Consider the following 14,683-nt stretch of genomic DNA (forward strand, 5'->3'; position numbering starts at 1 on the left):
GAGAAAAGGTCGATTAGAGGCAGTGATTGGAGGAAGACATTGATGCCTCCGATGCGGTGCAGTGGCGTGGCGTGAATTGCGATGTATCGATTGTTATGCCATTTAAACCTATGGTAAATAATCGATCATTAAGGTGCTCGCTGCGAACACCCTATTTATCGATCCTTTTTCATAGGTTTAAATGGCATAACAATCGATATATCGCAAAGCACGCCACGTCACTGATGCGGTGAAGTAGCCTTACTCTGCCGTGCTAAGGAAGAACGCCGTATGAGCCTTCAGACGTTGCCATATTTCTCTCGATGAAATCTAATTTTTCTGAAAAAATATGTTGCATTACTTTATTTCAAATTTTTCAGGCAATTTTGTTTGCAATTTCATCTGAAATATCTGAAAATGTCAAGGAAAAAAACGTGGAACTTTCCTTAAGAAGACATGTGATATCGGGGGAAATCTGGCAACCCTCGAATGTTCAGACGGCGCTTTTCCTAAGCACGGCAGTGTTCCTGCAAGATTTCCTCGATGACCCGACAACGCAGGTCCACGGTCGAGGGCTCTGCTTGTGTGGGAGGTAAAAATTTCGACTATTTTTCCTCGGAAGAATTTTCCTATTGAGAAATACAATTAAGAAGCCGTGGAATAATCCATTTTTTACGAGGTAATGGTGACGGTGCTTCGGTTCGTAAAGCGAGAGGGGTGATGGGCAGGTCCCTGAGTGCGACAGAGAGGAACTGCGCGGTCGCAGTGGCGGCGCGTCGAATCTCATTTCTGAGGCTCGTTCCCGAAGAGAATATGATACGCCGAATTAGACAGCACTCATGATCTTGTTGTTCTCCGCTCAACGGTGAAGCCAAGAAAAGCTCTTGGTCAGCTACCGAGCCGCCACATAGATCTCGGGGTTGTCGGATGAGCAAGCACCACAAGCATCACATCTATTTCCAGTGTTTTCTGGAGGTTGGATTTTTTTTTTAGCCAAAGTGCGTCAAAATTCCAGAAATCTAAAATTGGTTGCAGACAATTCAGGAACCTGCGCTGCACTAAGAATGGAGAATTAGCATGCAAATAAATGTTTTATTGCTTCATCTGAAAGTGCTTAAAGAGCTGATTTCATAGTATTTTTTATATTTTTTTTCTGATGTGGGAAACAGTATAAAAATAGATTTAAAAGTGAGAAAAGCACCACCTAGTGACGTCATCTGGCGGCATTTCCCATTTAAACACATGTATTTTAGCAAATTAGTTAATGTCATATCGTCTCCAATAATTGCTCAATTCATGAACCTCGGGTATCCTCGTGTTCAGTTCACTCAGTAGTTTCCACTGAAACACGAAATTCGTCAAATTTCAGACATCTGCAAATTCGCTCTGCAGTTGCCTTCCTGAATGGTTGTAATTTGTTGCACGTAACAGCGTATCTGTTGGAGGGAAAATTGTGCTCGAATGAGCTTTTTCCCTCTGCATTGATATTTCCAGTTTTCTAAATTTTTAACCAACGTTGGATAAAAAAAATTCCAACTTTCTGTCTTTATGACCCGTGCGTGTACAGCAATCGGTTTGTATTTCCAGTCTACTTACACTTACAGGTCCTCTAAAAATTTCAAACAATAAAGTGTTCAATAAAAATTCACGACCAACCGGGTTCTGGGGGTTCAACGGATCTTGAAAGTAGAAAAGAGGATTTTTAGCACCATCGTAGAAAGGGAAGGTATGGATCGAAAAATGAAAAACGTAAATAGATAGACGTGAACCCATCGACACTAATTCGATAGACAAATTATTAAAGTAACCGTGCTTTTCAATCCTGATGAAACTCGTAGGTAAGTCTGACATCAGTGCTTCTGGTGAGTATTCATTTAATGAAAATAAAGAACGCAGGATCCAAAATACCGGCTACCACTTCTGAATTACGCCAGATGACTGGTCACCGTCGACCGTCAACAAAAGAGATGGGGTTGTTTTTAAATGGTGCACCGTGTTGCTATGTTGAATCCCATCGCTGATCTGTTTTGATCGGCCACGGATTTCCTTCGTGGCACCATACACAGATCCGTGTTATAATTAAAATGTTGGTCCATCAGCGCTCTCAATCCATTTCTGTCAAAAGTTCCGGGACTCGGAACTTTTTTGTTCCACTTTCTCCCCCTCAAAAGTTCACTTCAACAGTTAAAAGTTCTGAGAGTGTTCCGGAAAATGAAAAAGATTGAGAGCTCACGCTTCGCGTCATCGCGCCTTCAATTTTTCGGATGCAGCACGGACGTCCATCAAGTGCGAATAGTTGTATCTCTGCACCGTAGTAAACGTGCATCCTCTCACCAGCTTTATTTTTTCCATATTGCGTTTGTTTCCGTTTATCTTATTCGTAATTGTGCCTCAAGCACTACGTGAGTACCACAGCCGAAGGTAAGGGAGATGTGTTCGGGCCCCTTTTTAGAACTTTTCTACCGAATCTACACCTCAGGTTCATTGACATCATGTAGCAGATCATTCGGGGCTCACGCTTCGCGTCATCGCGCCTTCAATTTTTCAGATGCAGCACGGACGTCCATCAAGTACGAATAGTTGTATCTCTGCGCCGTCGTGAACGCGCATCCTTTCCCTCGCTTTATTTCCATATTGTGTTTGTTTGCGTTTGTCTTACTCGTAATGGTGCTTCAAACTAGTAGCATAGAGCAGAGCATTGCAAGTTCACGACTCACGCCATCGCAATTTTTCATATGCATTGTGGACAACCATCTTGCGCGAATAGTTGTATCGCGTTCACACTTTAGGTGCCTCTTTTTGTTTAATTTCGAGATAAATTAAGGTTAAGTTTGCTCGAGATATGCTATGGTATGTCCAAATAAATAGTCATTTTGAGAAGGAAGAAATATGTTTAAAGGTCTTTCAAGAGGTCTATAAAGGGTGCGTATGTCTAAAACTCGACCATGGCTGCTAGGGGAGTTACAATAGCAAATGGAGGAGGAGGATGATAAAGCGCCTGTATGTGAACAAAAAGGTGAAAATTTCACAGAAGATTGTTAACGCTTCAAAAAGTAGTTCCTGGACCTCTGTTCACCACTATCATCCGTAAAAGCACCTTTTTTCACTCCTAACTCTCTTTTCTTCCGTTCCTTTAAAAAATTGTCCGCACATATTCTCGCGCGGGAGTGATACCCTTACGCCTTGGTTTCTTTTACCATACAATTAGTTTTCAAAAACCTTACAATCAGTCAGGGAGACACATGCACATTTGTACTGGGTATACTCAACGCGTCACTTGGATAAAAGCAAGGTGGAAGGAACTAAGGGTATCATGCCGGGTATCATGAACCGAATTTTTCAAAGCGCGATATCTCGGTTAAGAACGCAGAAAATTGCTGTTTGGACGGATCTTATTATTTTTGGCTAATTTACAAGAATCACGCATCAAAGCGCGATTCTATGCTCGGCGCACTTGACATTATGTCTCTAGTGTGCAACAGAGCTTTTCAGAACTGCGGGCTGATTGTTGACATTGATAGACAAAGCGATAGACAAAGAAGACACAGGGAGTAAGAAGCAATCCCATCGGCTGAAACTGGTGGTTTTTATAGGCTAAGGGGGTAATTGATGGACTAACTATATTGTATTTCGTGGGTTTCCGTTAGTTAGTCTAATAGACCTATCTCCGGTGTCCATCGAAACCACCCTTCCACCAATATGATCCCTCCGTATCCCCGAGAAAGCGAATTTTTTAGGCGGCTCTGACTCCACGTACTTTTGCCTTTTCTGTAGTTTTTATAAACACATCTGATCTGAAATTTAGCGCCCTTTAATCTTAGTTCTATTACTTTTCATGCTCAGATGTGCGGTTTCTTTGATAATTCGCATTTTACCGAAAATATCCGTAGATTTTTCCGGTCATTTTTCAGTTTCTGGGGAGTTTTGGAGTAAAATTTTGGGAGAATTTTGGCGAATTTCAGTTCATTCGACTCTCCTTGATCTCCTGAATAATACGGGCTAAAAAAACTCAAACGTACAACTAGTTCTGGGTTCACCGTTTTTTCGCCCTTATTTGACTCGACTATCTTGTCTTCTTTATCCATCGCTTTGCCCACCAATTTCAACAATCAGCCAGCTGAGCTTCAGGTTGACCTCTTCTGATCCCGCGAAGTTGAACGCTGCACAGTGCAGTGTCCTTATGGGCGGATGGGAAATAATTCATATCTGATCGAATAATGCATGGAATTCAATGAAATTTTGACAGTGTTAAGTATTCATCATGTACTTGCTTATATTAAAGTCAAAGTTTCCAAAGTTCCCCAAATGATTGAATATGGTGTTGCCAAATTTTGCCAAATGTGCCGTTATTTTTCCACTTATTTTAATGACATGAGTACATTATTTTTGTGGGTAAAGGAGAGAAAACCAACCTGAAATCACAACTAATAAGGCTTATGAGGGTATATCTGACCCTCTCATAACACCTTTCTTTTAAATACAGTGTTGCCAACGCGCCTGGAAAAAGCAGTTTTTTCAGCAATAATTCAAGGATTAAAATGTATAGATTAACGCTAGCTCGCTCCAAAAATCGACTGTATACTTACAGATGCTAACGATGCATATTTTATTTTTTAACTCCGGGCCTAACAAAACTAAGGTCTATCCTTTCTTTCATTCCGAATTTCAATGCTGCGTGAAATGAAAGCTGAAAAATTCAAATATACACTATAAAATAATGAGGTTTCCGAGGATCAGCATGAGAAAAAGGACGAACACTTGGGTTTGACCTCATATTACAAGTCTTTAATAAAAAGGAAAAGGCATTTCAAAAAATAAAAAATTCAGCACAATAAAACATCACCGAAAATTTACAGTAAAATTAAACTTCACAAGAGACAAGAGAAAAAAGAAAGATAAAAACAAAAAATCCATAAAAATACAAAAAATCCATAAAAAATACAAGACATTTTGTCAAATTTTCGTCTGGGACACGTTTGTTTGCGAATAGTTCTCGGAGTTTCCCCTCAATCGTTGTAACGCACTCCTTTTTCGATGCCAGTGTCCACAAGTCGAAGAGATCTAGTCCAGGCGCCTGGTAGCTAAAAATGAGGCTACCTGTAATTTCGGGTACACAGCAATTTTTTTTATCTACTTTTTGTTTTTTGGGTCGCTGAATCCGAATCTGAAGTTTCCAACCGCGTATCTGGTGAGCATTTTCCGCCATTTTGAAAAAAGGCCTTTTTTGCGGTTTTTTTTTATATAGCGGCTACGCATGAGAAAAAGTCCCAGATTTAGTTAATGTTTTGAATAGCTGACATAATTTGGAAGAAAATGGTGTATACATATGCTAGGTTTGCTTAAAAATTGAGGAAGATACAGCATCGTGAAAATCGCGTCCATTCACGTTTTCGCGGCGCACCCGTCAACGCGCGATCCGGCTCGCCGCGGTCAGCCAAGTTCCGAAGCGTTCCAAAGTTCCGAAATCCGAGGTTCCTCAATTTTTGAGCAAACTTAGCATATTCATATACCATTTTCTTCCAAATTATGTCAGCTATTCAAAACATTAACTAAATCCGGGTATTTTTCTCATGCGTAGCCGCTATATAAAAAAAAACCGCGAAAAAAGGCCATTTTAGGCCATTTTTTCAAAATGGCGGAAAATGCTCACCAGATACGCGGTAGAAAACTTCAGATTCGGATTCAGCGACCCCAAAAACATAAAGTAAGCAAAAAAAAATCGCTGTATACCCAAAATTCCAGGTAGACTTACCAGGCGCCTGGACTAATCAGAGTTTTTCAGAGCAAGACCTTGAGACAGAAAAAACTATATAACTTTATTATTCGCAGCCAGACGCAGATGGGACTTGAAAATTCAGAATCTACAGGAAATTTGCAATCATTATCACTTGTCAGGAAAATTGGTTATTTTTGGTTTTTCTTAAAAACGTCTTTAAAGTTTAAGTAAGAGGGAAGAATACTAAATTAGAGTACCATCGAAAAACGTGCTCAAAAGTAATGTTTAGAAGTTGAAAAAATAATTTTTACGATTAAATCTTAATTAAAGAACTTACCAGGAGTGTTTGTAGCCATTTTTATCACCAACCGTACATTTGGTACCGTGTCAATCAGCCTTGATAACTGCTGTCACAACACTTGCGCGTCATCGGCTACCGGTCACCGCGCGCGGAGCTTAAATCTCATCACCTCCCCTCACGCCAATTCGATGCAAATCGGTAAACAAACATTGAAAATAATACCGCTAATGTCCCCATTTTTCGTATATCTCATTACTTTTTTCATTTTATATGTTCGAAAATTTGACTTATTTCCATTGGACACTGCACTGTGCGCTGTGGGATTTTTAGAACCCCTAAGCGATTACGTCTCGGCGGAACGTGAATGAGTCACGTTGGTAGATATGCGAGTAAATTCATTATTGTGAAGCGTCTTTCGCCACCCTTGCATAACAAGAGCCGTCCCGGACCTAGAACAAGAGGAGCCCCGACGACAGGGCACCTTCGGCCAGAAATTAAAGATTATCGTGTTAGTTTATGAAAAACAAAGAGGAGATATTATTTATGAAAGAGATCCGCGGATAAGAATTCGTGTTGAGTTTTATTTAGAAGCTCGGGGAGGCTTGCAGCGGCTAAATGAGCCGCCCGGATCCGAGGAACATAAATCCTTATCAATCCATTGAAGCGGAGTCTCGATTCTCGAACCCACCTACAGGCTCGCACGCCGCACACAGGACCAAACCGATTGGAGATTTCGGACAAAATCTGGGAACTTTGAAACCTTATATTTTCGAAAATATAAAACAGAAAAGTTTAAAAGTGGCTCCGTTGATTTTTCCGCGAAATTTTCTTTCAGGAACACCCTTTAAAATTTAAAATGTGACGGACTAGAAATCAAAATTCGCAGGTTTTGTTGAGAATCCCATGTGCGGCCTCTGTGGGTGACTCGACCCACTGTGCGGGGCGGCGCGGCGGACGCACGCCGGAAAAGTACGAGCGAAATCCTCGAGCGAAATTGAAAAAGTATTTATTTAAGGATCATGAAACATACCTGCCACATGGTCACGATGAGCCCCTCTCGGAGCAGCCTCCAACACACGCATTTTAGTGCAGCATCTTGTAACCCGGCCATGAAAAGATACTTATCTGTTATCAATAAAACATTGATTTACGCAATTCTCCAGACCCGACGACCAGGGTTGCAATGCCCGTACGAAAACCCACCGATGAGCCGTTGAAAGAGGCCCGCTCCGTTGAAGCGCTTCTGCACCCACTCATTGTCAGTGTTGAAAATCTTGTACGCTGAAAATAAAAATTACGGGCTTTAAAGACATACCGTCCGTTCCGGGCTCGGAGGCCAAAAGTTCCGGGTGCTGGAACCGTAGCTTCGATTGCTCCGGGTTCTATACCCGGAACTTTTGGCCTTTGAGCCCCGAACGCGGACGGTATGTCTAGATAGCCCGTAAGTGCGGCTGTCCACGGCCTGTTTTTTTTCCAGTGTATGACAACATGAAATTAGATTGAACATACTTTAAAATCAAGTTGATTAACTTGGCAAACTTCATTTTAAAAAGTACGACAAGAAAACATACGCTCGACTCAATCGGATATATACTGGAACCATAAGGAAATCCGTTTAAATTAAAATGCTGGGCTCTTGATTCAAGGAAAAATCCAATTGAATCAGAGTATTTTTTCTTGTCGAATTTTTTAAGAATCTGGACTTTTTTTCCAGTGTATATCTCTTTGTTGCCTCTCAACAGATTGCTTTTTGATCAATTTCGTGATCTTCAATAGTGTATGCTAAGTTTGTGTGCAATTTTGAAAATGGAACACTTTCCACAGACAGCTGATACTCATATCACTCACCATGCATGGTGGTCTTTTCCCAATAAAGTGTGCGCTTGACAACGTCTTCGCAAATCCCGCCGGCTGAAGTACATCCCCATATCCTCCCACTTTTGCATGGAGCCATCCTCGTGCGCACCTTGCAGCTCCACACTGCGAGCAGTTGCCCTTTTTCTATGATCTGGAGAAATTGTAAATTTACCCGCGAGTAGCGTTGAGATCGCTCGAGCCAAGATGTTCTCAGAGGTGTCAGACCTTCCAATAAAGTATTGAACAGGAGGTGGGATGATAGGGATTTGAATCAAAGGGGAGGATCACCAACTTGAAACATGGCCATGGCCATGACCAAGTCCTATAGTTCTGCCTTACAGTTTAAAATTGTTGGGCTGACAATAATTAGGGAGGGATCATGAGAGAAAAAAATGGAAATACAATAACTAACGTCGAGAATCTTATTCGTCTCTTGGAAAGTTTTCGAGGAAGAAAAACTGAGTAAGCTCTAGATGTATGGTATATTCTCACTTAATAATTTCAAAATTTTGTGATGCTACTATTATACGCTTACCCCCACCATTACCACTACTACAACTACATCTGCCACTACCACCACTAATACTACAACTACTTCTGCCACTATTACCACCACCACCACTACCATCATTACCACTACCATCACTACCACCACCACTACTTCCACTACGACTACTACTCCTACTACTACTACTACTACTACTACTACTACTACTACTACTACTACTACTACTCCTAGCAGCACTATCACTAATACTACTACGACTATTTCTGCCACTTCCACCACTAGTACTACTACAACTACTTCTGCCACTAACACCACCACCACTACTACAACTACTTCTGCCACTAACACCACTACCATGACCACCACTACCAACACCACTTCCACTACTACTACTACTACCACCTCTACCACCACCACTACTACTACAGCTACTTCCACCACAACAACCACCACCACCACCACCAACTACCATCATCACCGCCCCTGCCGCCACCACCGCCAGACAGGCCCACCTTGACTTCTTAAGAGCTACGCACAGAGGTAAAATTTTGGAAGGATGAGGGATGAAATCAGGGGTAAGGGTGCGATTCAATGTGTGCGATCAGCTTGAAGCTATTATGGACTGATGTCGAAATCGAAACTACTGATCAATTTATCGAAGAGTTCGGAGGAAGCATGGGGGGAGGGGGTGTGGGGGTGAGTGGGGGGGGGGGGAGGGCAGCCGGAGGAGTCGGCGCTGTTTGCCGTTTTCGTTTCACGACTCACTTGTCCGCGTTGTTCAACAATCTCAGTTCGAGCATCTCCCGTCGGCATCGGCGGCGACCGACCGATAAAACCACCTATGTCCGGCGGAAACTCCGCGCAGATAAGCGGTTTTGGCCGAGCACGACGGGGTCGGGGCACCGCCGTCCCCGTCGTTGAGTTATTGTCGCCGGCAGCACTTTCGCGTTCACAATTCGCGGATAATCGACGGATTCAATTCCTCGCTTTTCCCGCTTCCCGCCACTCACCAGGGGTGCCACGGAGTGCGCTTAAAAAAAGAGGAGAACAAAAAGTCCTCAGATGATTGGCCAGCCATAATACCAAGAATGGACAACTGCACAGGATTAGAATTTATAATATCTCTTGGGGCTTATCCCCCTGTCAAAAGTGTTTGAATTAGAACACGTTGGATTCATTGAAAATTTTGAAATTAAGTGTAAGGATCCGATACGTAAGCTAGCTAAGAAAGAGAAGAGGTGCGGGTGTGAGCATGAACATGCTTCACGGAGTCTTATTACGTGGGGGGATGGAGGTCAAGTCCAGTCTCATGTAGGTAACTGCCCAACTTTAAAAATAATAAAAAAAAAATTAAAAAGAAAAAAATAATATAAACATTTTTCCAATAAACAACTAGACAACGCACATGTTCATCCGGAAGTCTTCCTTACACGATCAATAAATTGTTTTGTTTTTGATTATGAAAATGGTCAGGACTTCAACCTAAGCAACAAGACTATTTGACTATTTGTCTAGGCATTCGTCAAAATGCCTGATTTGATTACTTGTCTAGGCATTTGACAAAATACCTGATTTGAATATTTGTCTAGGCATTTGAAAAAATACCTGATTTGAATACTTGTCTAGGCATTTGACAAAATGCGTAACTTGACTGTTTGTCTAGGCATTTGACAATGCCTGATTTGACTTTTTAACTGCGGCATTTACATAAAATGTTCCCAGAATGGACGGAACGTTATTTCTCCTTCAACATGGCAATAACTGATTGCACCGTCCTGAAGCTACTCCCCATTCCTCCTCCTTAGCTTATGCTTCATGCGCAATATTAGCTACAGGCGGGGCCACCACGTGGGGCATCGAAACCGTGAGTTTCCTCGTGGAGTATGACGGCTGAAATTTTTGACGCATGACGGCAACTTTCCTGGCGAGCCTAGTATGCCTTCTTTACCGTTTGTTTGTTTTCTCCCTTCGTTCTGGGGCGATCCATTCAACCCCGGGCGAACTCTTCACCCACCCACTCACTTCCACAACGTGCGGAGACCGCGAATCCGCCCCCTCCAGCGGGCAACGTTTTTAGGACGCATCGTTGCTAAATGATTTTAAAAAACACAGCTAGGACAGCACCATAGCTCCATACAGTGTTCGAAACTCACAGGCGCCAACGCACTAAATTCGCCTAAAAATTCGGCCATGGCGCCTAAAAAATTATGGCTCTGCGCCAACGTGTCCCCTAAAAATCTGAATTTTCGTATTAGGAGGAACATTGCCAAAGTTTCAAACTTCTATCTCAATTTGAAAAAAAGTTACAGGGGTGGTCAGTGACTTTTGGATAACCCTGTAGATTAAGGGGGTAAGTGATGGACTAACTATAGGTTTTGTCGTGGGTTGCCGTTATTCAGTCTTTTACCTACCTCCTATATCCCTTGCAACCACCCGCTTCCACGAATAGACCCCTCAACATCTTTCTTGTCTTCTTTGTCTATGGCTTTGTCCATCAATTTCAATGTCAACAAACAGCCCGCTGGCAGAGAATGCCGTGGTAGTTCGGACACTTCAGGACTATTTCAGGACATTTTTCACCATGAGAATTAGAGAACTTACAGGAAAGATTTGGAAATAACTTCTCTGGCAAAGAGCAGGATACAATAAGTTAAGTATAGTTTATAAACGTGGAACCAACGCATGCACGCCCTACAATTTGAGCACGTCACGTGGGTCTACTGTTTAGTTCGTCATTAGGTAATTTGCTCGGAAACAAGAGCCAAATTCGATTTTGGAAATCTTTTAGAGGCGAGGAAAACTTGAGGTAGGCTGGAAGGAGTAACAAATTCTCCCTCCTAAACTCTCCCCTTAAACCAAAACTCACTTGCGTTGTGAGGGTCATTAATTTCGTCCTGCAGGTTAGAGTAGGGTCGCTTGTTCTTGAGCCCTTGCAGAATCTACCGGGTGTCGATTCGTAGTTTATAAATTGAGCAAGCAAAAAGCAATCGTTCCCAAGGTTAACAAATGTACACTTGCCATTAATTTGAAAAATTGGCAACATCATACGATGTAACCTCAGCGGAGCTAATGGTACAACGGTGCAAGAATCATCCAACGAAACATTGATGCAGCAGTGCCAGTTTTTGTCATAAATCCTATCGCACGAAGAGAAAAACTGCACCATGTTAAATCAGTTCAGGGGGTTGTTCAAATCTTACAGAAAATGTACATCTTTACAAAACTGGTCACTCGCAATCAGTGTAAATCGGAGTTTTTCTACCACACTTTTTAATTAAATAAATTGAGTTCCAGGATGCTCGTAAATGTAGTGTATCCCGATGACTTAATTTATGAATGAACCTCGAGCCTCCTATTATGTAGGCTACACCGACTGTTGATTCATCGGTAAATGTGTCGTCTGCGAAGTTTGCGATTGGTCGAAAGCAAATCGTCTATTTTGCTGAAATTGAAGAAACGTAACTATTAGATTTCCACGCATTACAAGTTTTCACCCAGTTCAACAAATCGAAATAATTTTAAAATGAATAGCTGATGTTCCTTGGGGGGAGGGGGGGGGGGGGCAGAAAAACCGGATGTGTATTTCTCTCTCATTTTCTGCAACATTGCTGTTTTTTCCTGCTCCAATATCTAAACGATTTCCTGTTAATAATCAGCCATGTCAAGACAAGATGTATTCATACGAGTAAAAAAGCAAGTGTGCAAAAATTGCAGTTTGTGTTAAGTAAAAAATTAAGAAGCACAAGCCTTCCTCAGCCCAAGCAGAAAGCAGTTTTACGCAGAATTTCGTCGGTAAAAAGTTACAATAATTGAATAACGTGAAGTTGCCCAGTTTTTTCTTAGCATTGCGATGATATTAGCTTCGTATGTTAGTAAAGTACAGTGGTATAGTATGCTCCTGATGTTAGAGCTAAGTACAGTCACCTTAATCTATACATTTCCAGCCCATACCTCTGTCGGACACAAAGTTATTATTGATAGCATGCCAACATTTGGATAAAGAGCCTCTTCTAATCATAAAATTAGTGGCATAGCCAGACATTTTGCAAAGAAGGGAGGGTCTAATGTTAAAAAGTTGTAAAAATCACGAAAAAATATGTTTTTTGAGGAAAATCGACCTGACTGGTCCAGATGCCGTAGCTAGTCCCCTCTGGTTACGCCATTGCATTAATCGCATTGTTTTAGATTAGATGTTTCTCCTTCAGCGGACTAGCAATCATCATATTTCCATCATTGTTTCAGCTCCTCAATTGCATGTACTTATGCTTCACGCAAACCAAACGTAAATAGTTCCTTTTATCATAAATACGTCCAACTGAGAATTTGTTTCATCGTTTCTTCCCTCACATGGACGTGCAGTTGGGCTCACTTTTTAATTTTTGAGAATGAACGTATTTTTACCGAAAGGAATTATGTCTTACGCTAAAGCTATGCACATAGTTCCTTTTAGCTTAAATTCGTCCAAACGAGAAGCGGGCGGGGGATTTTCAGAATTTTCCGAGCACCAAATTGTGAGCGCACACTGGAAAAAAAAAAAAAACACATTGTATCTAGAGTCCAGACTCTTGAAAACATTGACAAGAAAAAATACTCTTGATTCAATCGGATTTTTGCTTGAATCAAAACGAAATCCGCTTAAATAAAGAGGCTTGGCTCTTGATTTAAGCTAGATTCTGCTTGAATCAAGAGTACTTTTTCTTGTCGATGTTTTTAAGAGTCTGGACTCTAGATTCAATGTGTGTGTGTTTTTTTTTTCCAGTGCATCTGAGCGGACGTAGGACCATGCACCGAGTATTGGCAACGCCGGTTCGGTGGACACTAATAAATTAAGTGTGCGGGAACTTTTTTCCCATCGTTATTGATTAAGACCTTCCCGTGTAGCTGGGCAAGCAAGCGGGCACCGCGGGTACTTACCAGGGTTGGCGCCGTATCTCAATATCTGCAACCAGGGAAACTGATCTTTTTATCGAAGGATCTTGCGTTTTCATCCGCTACACGACTCGGAGGTTTTTCGCTCAGGGTCTCCGCTTTTGCGCGGATTCTCGGATTTTCTTATTTATTTTCATCATAGCTATTTTCGCCATTTTTTTTTTCACTCTAACTTCAATGCGGGCGTCTTGTCTAGTTGTGACCAACAAATCAGCCGTCTCGAATAATCGTCGGAGCCTGCCTTTTTCAGCTCGATCTGTTATTCCGAACATTTTTAATTAGGTAACCATTGTTTTCCTCGCATCTTCTCGCCTTATCTAATGATAATGTTTAATTACCTCATTAATAACGGGGCACTCCATCAGATAAGAGAATCATCCGTATTTCCAGAGGACCAGCCAAACTTGTTTCAAAAGAGCTCTGTTTGCATTTTCCGCTCTTGGTATGTAAAAATTTTAGAGGCCACAAACGGCCAAATGATCTTTTCCTTTATGTGTAAACGCGTAGAAGGGTGGGTGAGTGTCTCTGATACCATCACAGGGGTTAAGATGTTGACACTGAGAAAAACAACTCCAGCCGTGGAAGCCGCACTCATGGGTTACATATACATATCAGGGTGTCTACTTAAACCGGCTGACCAAAAATCAGTACTTTTACAGTACTTTTTCAGTACATTCCTAAGAAATTCAATTCTTTCTCAGTACCTCCAATTATTGACGAAATTCAACAAATTTCAAAAATTTGAATTTCGCTCAAATTGAGACAAAAGTGACAAAACAAGTAGAAAAATTCCGGACCTTCTTGCGGAATTTCCGCACTTTTTCAGTACTTCCGAACCGCCCTTAAAAAATCAGTACTATTTCCGGACTTTCCGGAAATTGCGGACTTGTAGACACCCTGCATACCGTGCGCTCAGGGCTCAGAAGCCGAAACTTCCGGGCGTAGCACCCGGAGTAACCGAAACTACGGCTCCAACATCCAGAAGTTTCGGCCTCTGAGTCCGGAACAGACGGTGTGACTGGTCATATAGCCCGTAACTATTCTTTCAGTGAACCCGGCAAATCTGCAAAAAAATTGCCGGGAAAGTATCGAATAAAGACGAACTATGTGGGAAGAAGCGAATTGAATAATGGACGAACAGATGAGTTAATGAATCACTGGTGCATTCAATTAGTTGGGGGACAATCCGTCAATTATTCGGTCCATCAAAAGCCGATCACTCAATGCGTCACGCCTCTGACAAAAGAGCGTTTGTCCATTTACACTGGAGCCCAAAAATCGTTGAGTTATACAGTGGACAGGGTTCACGTGTAAATTGAGCTACGTTATTTTTTCTGTAGGGCGGCGAATGGTTGGTCATCGCGAACCGTCCCGTTTTTACGTTACCCAATTT

This window comes from Bemisia tabaci, chromosome 2 (assembly GCF_918797505.1).
Source record: "Bemisia tabaci chromosome 2, PGI_BMITA_v3".
Taxonomy (NCBI): Eukaryota; Metazoa; Arthropoda; class Insecta; order Hemiptera; family Aleyrodidae; genus Bemisia; species Bemisia tabaci.